We start from the raw sequence: 9,067 nt of genomic DNA, 5'->3' as shown, positions 1-9,067 counted from the left end.
ACCCACCGTCGTATTGCGACAGATTTACCGCATACAAAGACAAAGTGAAGCATTTTCTTTAAACAGCTAGGCTGTCTCAGACCCCCCAAATTGCAAAGGTTAAAAGACAATTATTTTCATTTGTTTTTGTATTGGGTAAAATTGGGTAAACACAACAATGGTTCGTTATGAACCTTTGGGTCATGTGACCCGAAGGCAGCACGAGGGTTAAAAGCAAACAAATCACCTGTCCAGCTTTTGGAAGACTTCTATCCAAACAAACCCATCTGGAGCAATATGATGGAAACATTATGCAAAGTTAGAGGATGATTAGACTACCTCATCTGTCATCAGTAATAACCCTTAGGTTTCAGTGGACAGAACTTACATGGTATAGTAGTGTCAACATGCCACCTTCAGTGATATTCAGAGCATCCCCAAGCTGGGACAGTTGAACAGGGTTTACATAGGTCTAAATGAAATAAGGGCCTTATAAAAAGAGGAAAAAACTAACCCTAACCCTTAGAGGAAAAAAGGCAAACTTTGGTTTGCATGATGAGTGTCAAAAATGTTTTGGAGTTTGAACTATGTATCAGCCTTGTTGGATGAAGCGTGAGAACAAGGGTTTTATTGCCCACAACTGCTTCACTGTAACGGATGTGCATATGACATGGAAGGTCTGGAATTTGGAATCATCTGGAATCTTTTTGACATGTTATTGTCATGTACATGTACAGAGATGCTGACCAGCCTGGACCTTCTACAACCGCAACAACAAGCACAGGGAGGCCTGCACAGAGGAGGGGGGAGTGTGTGTGTGTGTGTGTGGGGTGGGGGGGGGGGGGGGGGGTTGGGGGGGTGGAAGGGGGGATCCAAGCAGGTCAAAATCTCCAACAGCCCAGTCAGGACAGCCACACCACAGCTCTGAGCCCTGGAAAACAGAGAGCCCTTAGTATATTACTTTCATAAATGCAGATTTGTTATTGTTGCACTCCCAGCTTACAAGAAATCTAACTAAGATATTTGTGACGTTTGCCCTAGGCTTCTTCAGAGGTACTTCATGTTGCCTCATCCAGACATTATAGGTACATCATAATAACGTTTGAATGGGGAACGTTATGAATGTACCTATATAACGTCTCAAACAGACTGTGACATTCAGTGCCTCTGTAAGCCTTAAGGGAATGTTACAAATACCTTAGGTAGGTTCCTAGTACATCACAACTATTCTTAAAAAATTTATTTTAGGTAATACTCATAACGTTACTTACATTACTAACTGGGGATATAATGAGTGTACGTTCAGGATAGCTGAGCATAGCGGAAGGGCTATGCTCAGTGTCTCCATTGCGTCATCGAGGCATGGTTTTTGTATGCGGTAAATTTGTCGCAATACGACGGTGGGTCACAATGACTGATGGGTCAGAATGACCCAAAGATAACACAAGGGTTAAAAACACACTGTGATGCCATACGTGAATGAGTAGAGGTCTCAGCTCTCTGAAGTTTAGGGGTGAATATATGTAGGGCTGTCTTGTTCATGGTAAACGTAACTTTCCAAATTACAATGCATAAATATGAAAAGTTTCAGTCAAATCAGCCAATTGAAACATTAAAGATTTTTTGTAGTTGATCATTAGTTGGGAAGAAATGTAGTGGTAGATATGAGTAGATATCATAATTATGTCAGGGGAAAGAATGATTCATTCCAGAGCTTATAGTCAATGTTTTATTTAGTCAAACCATGCAAACAAATAATACATTACATTTCATTATTGACTACATATCCACACTTTTTCTACAACAAAATGGCAGAACCATCTTCATTTTGCCATGATTTCCCAAATGGTGATAACATACAACAATGTAAATATTTAGAGCTTATAACCTTTCTGTCAAACAGATTTAATGCATGGAAGTTTCCCAGCCTTGTGGATATATATCATAGGCTCCACAATCCCTGTTATAACTACAATAAAGAAACCAATTTCAGTAAGGATCACATAAATGTCTTGAGGTATAATATTCATAAGAGGCACTGCTATAATAATTGGAATATAATTAATTCCCATCAGTAACAGCATAATCAGAATAATCCGGAAAGCCCTCTTCTTTATGTTATTTGTCGCTTTTTTCTCTCTGTCTCCATCACCTGGACCAGGACTTTTAAGAACCCTCAGAACAGCCAGGCAACAGAACATATTTACAGAAAATAACATCAGTAGAATACTACATAGATATACACTGTAAATGTACGTACAATCTACAAATTTTAGGCTGAGAAAGCAAGACCCAATCACCAGGACCCAGACCACACCAGAACAGACCATCTTGTATTTCAGGAGCTTATACCTGAGGAACACCACAGGGTGGACCACTGCTAGGTAGCGCTCTAGACAGATACAACACTGAAACGATGGCCGACCAAAGTGTACAAAGCCTGATGAAAAAAACACAAGATATGTGCAAAGCTTTAAGTTGCGCTGCACAATGATTAGTAATGTACTGAACATACAGAAGAGGATCTCTGTCAGAGCCAGGTTGAGACCAACGAAGTCTGAGGCAAACGCCTCACTTCCTGCCCTGGCAATCATCTGCAGGACATAGACATTGGAGGGGAGACCAAAGATGAGGTTCAACACTGTGGTGATGAGGAAGATGTCAAGGCTGCTAGAAATGGTGGATGCCTTTGTAGTTGAAGTGTTCACCTCTTGGATGTCCCAAGAATGTGCTGCAAATTAAACGAAAGAGACTCAAAAAGAAGAAAAACTTTGTTTTGAAATATGTTTTGGATTTTAGTAGTCAATGTCAAAATTAAATACACATTATGACACATTTACAATAATGTAGTCGGACATGTTTAGGATAGATTCCTGTTTTTCAAAAAGCAATACACCAAACAATAAAACCAATATATTGTACTGCGCAATTCATATTTAGGAAATATAATTCAAATGACATTACTATCATATAGAAGACTAACACTCACCTCTTGCAGAGAACTCCATAACTAAGTAAAGAGTAAAAGTGTGAGTTTCCACAGCCTGGTAAGGTCAGACTCTTTATTCATGGATATTTGCATGCTTGTTTTCACATACAGTAAAGTACACAGTTGACCTATGCAAACAAATGCAGTCCATGACCTGTCATAGCATGTTAATTTAAAATCCATCGTTAACAGCTCAGTTTCAGAAGTTATCTTTGGAAGGAGCCCAGCTGAGTCAGGTCAGATGGTGAAGGTGTGATCCAGTCTGGTGCTGGTGGAGGGAGCCACACCTGCAGTGTGTTTTCAAAGCTGCAGAGTGTCTTCTCTGTGTTTGTCTGATTGAAACGTTTTTGTTCCATTTACATGCTTTTTAGTCCAGTTTTCAAGCAAACTTAGTATGCAAGTTTGTCATCCTTTAAAAATCCTTGCAAGAGACAATTAGTGATGCATTTTCCCTTTTGTTTGTGGTAGGTGGGGGTTGTTGTGATTTACATTTAGTCATTTAGCAGACGCTCTTATCCAGAGCGACTTACAGTAAGTACAGGGACATTCTCCCCGAGGCAAGTAGTGTGAAGTGGCTTGCCCAAGGACACAACATAATTTGCACGGCCAGAATCAAACCAGCAACCTTCTGATTAATAGCCCGACTCCCTAACCGCTCAGCCATCTGTCTCCTGATCCTTATTAGGCTATTTTGCACATTTATGTAAACAGGTTCTCTTTACGCTGAGGGATTTGCAAAGCAAATGGATCACCTGTCCAGCTTTCAGGAAACTTCTATGTAAACAAACCCATTCAGAGCCATGTCATGTCTGTGTCCACCTGTGTCCTGATATCAACTGTCAAACTCCGGTCAACACTGCTGCAGCTAGCTGCTGTAGCTACTTAACTCCTAGTGCCTGAACCCTCACAGCTAGCCAGCACACTCGTATGTTCCTCTGGAGAGTTACCAGATAAGCACCCGCGCTTGCGCTGTGTCGCTCATGAACGATCCATTCATTTTGAAGACATTTTTATAGGACAAGGGCGTATCTACTATTCTCAAAGTTATTTGTTCATTTCCTCGTGGCGGCGCATCGGCCGTTGCATAGGCCTAGTAGGCCATAGGAAACAGAAATGATTTGTTCCCTACTCGACTGTCTTTGGGTATGATCCTCTCATTCATAATTACCTTCAGTAATGGAAGTATTCAGGGAGATGGCTATTCAATATTTATCACACACCCAAAAATATAAAATAATCTCAAAACAAGATTTGTTCATTTGCATTTTTTAAGGAAAATGATTAAAACTTCCCATCACTAGTGTCCACAGGACTAGGCAGCATTGTTATAGCTTGTTTGCAATCACTTGACCCCTGGAGCCCCCCCCCCCCCACACACACACACACACACACACACACACACACACAAGCACACACAGTTTCACTTGTGTAATAATATTACAGCTAATCCACGAGGACAGCAGTTCCATTGAAACGACATGTTTTCACTGTAAGTATTGCTAGTTACCTAGTAGTTAATATAAACTTAATGTCAAGTGTTGCCAATAGATGCCATACTTCCGATACCTCTGAAAAAAGATTACATACAGAACTTAAAGATACAGAGAGAAAAAAAATGCTAAAACCCTTTTCAGAGTATGGTGCTTCTTGGACCCATTTCTGACTCTCTGGTACTTGAGAAGGGTTTTTCAAATTGGCCCAGAACGTCTTTATACATACCCTGTGTGTTTATAGAGGATAATAATTTATACATACCCTGTGTGTTTATACAGGATAATACTTTATAGAGGATCATGCCTTTTGCTGGGACACATTATCTCCTCCTCTCTCCCTCTGTGTTTTGGGAACTCCCTAAAGCCAAGCTCTCTCCACAAACACTCAACTGTGAAGGGCATGCAAACACTTTAATCCTATTGGCTGGTTTCGGCTGGGCTTCACCCAGCGTGTCTCTGTCGCCGTGGCGCTCCGCAGTCGTGAGCTGCTCCGCGTCGCGTCCTTGGACGGTGAACTCGCCTCAAACGTCTCCTCAGCCGGCCAGCGAGCTGGGGGCTGGAGGCCTTTCTAGCCAACACAACTTTAACACCTTCTAAGCGCCTTCCTGGAGCTGTGTGACAGCCCCCCCGTGACCCCTCCGTCTGCACTCCGAACCCTCTCACGGGATGTGGAAAAGACCCGCGAAAGGGTGGCAAGTCCACACTTGGGGTTTTGCCCCCACAAATCTGCACAAGCGGGCCAGATGAACCCTTGTGTATTCCATGACCGGTGGTGGTGGTGGGGGGTGGCAACCATCTCCTTTCCCCCCATCGAGGGTATCCAGCGCAGTGGAGAGGAATACAACGAATGGCCCCAGCCCTGGGCATCTTCAGATTGCCTGCCAGAGACCCATGGAGCAGAGGGGGGCAATGCCAAATATCCAGTCTGTAATTGCTGGACTGCGTGACTGTACAGATACTCATGCTGTCGAATGCACATAAGCACACACGTTCACACAAGCACGCGCGTACACTCATTTGTGCAGAAAGGAAGGCCTACTTGAAATGGGGCCGTCCGATTTCCCGACACATACAACACGCGCACGGAAACGCACGACACGTTCCAGCTGCAGTCGGCCCAGATGTGCGAGAGTGCTGGACAAAGCTGGTGTGTGTGTGTGTGTGGATCTACCAGAGGAGAGGGGAGGATGCTTCCAGAAGTAGTCCCGCTCAGCGACAGTCACAGATAAACAACGGCTCTGACCCTGACCCTGTCGACGGCTAGCAGAATGACCGCAACTGAACCGCAGGGTCGAGGCACGCCACGACGTTTCTGGCTCATAAAACGCATATGCTCATACAGGCTCCAGACCAAGAAATGTCTGTGTAAACACACACACACACAGACACACACTTACATGAATACACACGCTCACTCTGATCTCTATCTCTGGTTCCCTCTCTGTCTCTTACACACACACACACACACACACACACACACACACACACACACACACACACACACACACACAGACTATTCGTCTCTCTAACATTACAGACATATTTAGACCTTTGATTCCAAAAAGATTTCTGTGTTTTTGTTGTAAATTCTTTGGCAACTTCAACAGAATCCAACAACTCAGTATAATAGGGAAACTCTGAGGGCTAATCTAGTTTCATCGTCTTACAAGGCCCGTACTAACACAATTAGCTAAATATGCGGTGCTTCTTAGACAGAATGCTCAGCTTGTTTTAATCTAAAATGGAGATTATATTCATTTTAAACTCATTTGAGGACCTGAAGTTTCCCAGGAGCATGCTTTGTCAATGTCCTAAAAGTAATATCAGTTCCTAAAGAGTCATTTGAGTGTGAGCAGGGGGGGGAGTGATATGGGGAGAGTTTTAAGGAGAAAGAGAAAAATGGGTCACAGCTGCTCTCTATCTTTCCACAGCACCCCCACTCCCCTCTCCCCTTACACACACACACACACACACGCACACACATATATGGAGAATTGTGTGTACGGACCTTCAATTTTACTTGTTTATTTTTTCATGCTGGAAAAAAAGACCCATCCCACATACCACAGACCGGGTGACCTTAACCTCACTCAGACGAGGGGGAGGAGGGGAGGGAGAAGGGAGAAGGGGGGGAGGGAAAAGAGGGTAAGGAGGAGAAGGGTAGGAAGGAGAGGGTAGGGTGGAGAGGGGTAGGGAGGAGAGAGGAGGGAGAAGAGGGGAGGGAGGAAATGGGGAGGGAGGAGAATGGGATCGAGGGGAGGAGAGAGGAGAGGGGTAGGGTGGAGAGGGGCAGGGAGGAGAGAGGAGGGAGAAGAGGGGAGGGAGGAAAGGGGGAGGGAGGAAAGGGGGAGGGAGGAGAATGGGATCGAGGGGAGGGGAGGAGAGAGGAGAGAGGAGAGGGGTAGGGAGGAAAGGGGGAGGGAGGAGAATGGGATCGAGGGGAGGGGAGGAGAGAGGAGAGAGGAGAGGGGTAGGGAGGAGAAAGAAGGGAGGTAAGGGGGATGGAGGAGAGAAGGGACTTGGGTAGGGGGAGGGTAGAGAGGGGAGGACAAGACAGGATTGGAAAGAAAGAAAGGGGGGGAGGGAGGGAGGGGCCAGGAAAGGGGGAGTCGAAGCTAGTGTGCGGACGGGGCGGCAACGCGGGTTCTGCACCTTTACCTGTTTGACCATGTGACCCTCCCAACCTCTCCCAACCACTCCTGCTCCAGCCTCGCAGACATGACCCAGATTGACAGATTGATGTTTATTCTTCCCACTGTCGACACAATATTGAATGTTTGCAGACAATCTAGTTTCGATTGAATATAATGCAAATACAGAGAAGAGAAAGAGACACAGGTACAGAACGACGGCCGGCAGGGAAAGGAGGGGAGGGAGAGAGAGAGAGAGACGAGAGCGTTCGGTCCTGACCCACTCCCATGAGGGGACCACATGACAGGGGAGTAGTGAGGCTCCTTCTGCCCAGTCCCAGCTCCCTGGACACGGGCACTACCAGGACAGCACATGGGTCCTCAGTTCAACTCTGGGGAGCTGGGGATCTCTCTGTTTACCTCCGTGCCTCACTCGCTCTCTCTGTCTCACTGTATCCTCTTCTATGGGTCTGACGTGTAACATTGAAAGGCATTCCAAAGCCAAACTCGTACTTCTGTCTCTTTCTCTCTTGTTCCCTCTTGCTTCGTCTCTCTTTTGCCCTCTCTCTCTCTCTCTCTCTCTCTCTCTCTCTCTCTTTCTCTCTCCTTGTCCTCCCGCTCCCTCCGTCCTGGTGTGAGGTGAGCCATGCTCCCCTGCTGGATCAGGTTTCCACACAGCAGCTGCCAGGCCTGCTCCTGACCGAGGGAACAAAAGCAGTGGCTAACCCGCCTTCTCTCTCACACACTCTCTCTCTCCTATCTCTCTCTCTCTCTTATCTCTCTCTCTCTCTCTTTTTCCGATTGCTCTGTGGTGTCTCACACTCTCTCTCTCTCTCTCTCTCTCGTTCTCTCGGTCTTTTTCTATCTCTCTTTTCCTATCTCTCGTTCTCTTTCGTCTGTCCTGCCCCCTGTCTGACTTCCTCTGAGTCCCTCTTCACTTCACCCCCCCCCCCCCCCCCAGCTCCCCCCCACACTTTTTCAGTTAGGCCTCTCAGTAGTCTCCCCCTGCCCCCGCTCAGACTCCAAATGTCTTATCATGAATCAGTCTAATGTAATCTAGACTAGCCAAGCAAAATGATTGGTCTGGTCCGAGCACTCCCACACACCTCCCCACACATAAACACATGGGAGCGTGCACGCACGCACACGCACGCACACACACACACACGCACGCACACCTGCAAATGTTTACCTCAGACTCTATGCATGACTTTTCCAGGGAAGCCTACACACACAGACACACACACAGCACACGCACGCACACACACAGACACACACACACACGCTTCGTAATGCACTTGGAGCCTCGTGCATGCTTGTGTTGCACGGAGGAGGAAAAACAGGAAATTGGTAGCGTCTCGCTCCTCTCTGCCAAGTTTAGACTCCTAATTGAGCTAGTGCTTTCCCCCACAGTACCTCATTAGAGAGGGAGAGACAGAGGGCTGGGGGGGAGAGAAGGGACCGAGGAAGAGATACGGAGGAGGAGAGAGAGAGAGAGGCACAGGGATTGGTGAGGGAAGAAAGGAGAAAAGCCAAAAGGGAGATGGAGAGGGAATGGAATGGAGAGAGAAGGAGAAAGGGGGGTGAACGAAGAGGAGAGACGTGGATTTGTCTTCGGGTACTGATCGCGGCAAAATGCAGCGTCACTCTGATGCCCTGCGGCAGGCCATAGCAAGAATCCCTTTTCCCCGTTGATCTGGCTTGCCTGTCCTGTCAACTCCAAAGCAAACCTGGGCTCTGACACCCCACACACACAGACTCCGACGGCCCTGTTTTCACCTGACAACTTTTCCACTTTCCGCACGCTTATCAGACCTTCACGTCCTCCACCTCATCGCAGGCTCCACCCCCCCCCCCCCCTCCCTCCACCCCTCCCTCCACTCCCGAGCTTCAAACGGCGTGCCGGGGCTGTCACCGGCACTGCCGCGGCCCGCCAGACGCGTCACAGCACGGAGAGCTGCCACAAACAACACCTC

The sequence above is a fragment of the Osmerus mordax genome, chromosome 12, assembly GCF_038355195.1.
Source record: "Osmerus mordax isolate fOsmMor3 chromosome 12, fOsmMor3.pri, whole genome shotgun sequence".
NCBI classification, from domain to species: Eukaryota; Metazoa; Chordata; class Actinopteri; order Osmeriformes; family Osmeridae; genus Osmerus; species Osmerus mordax.
This window is presented reverse-complemented; position numbering follows the sequence as displayed.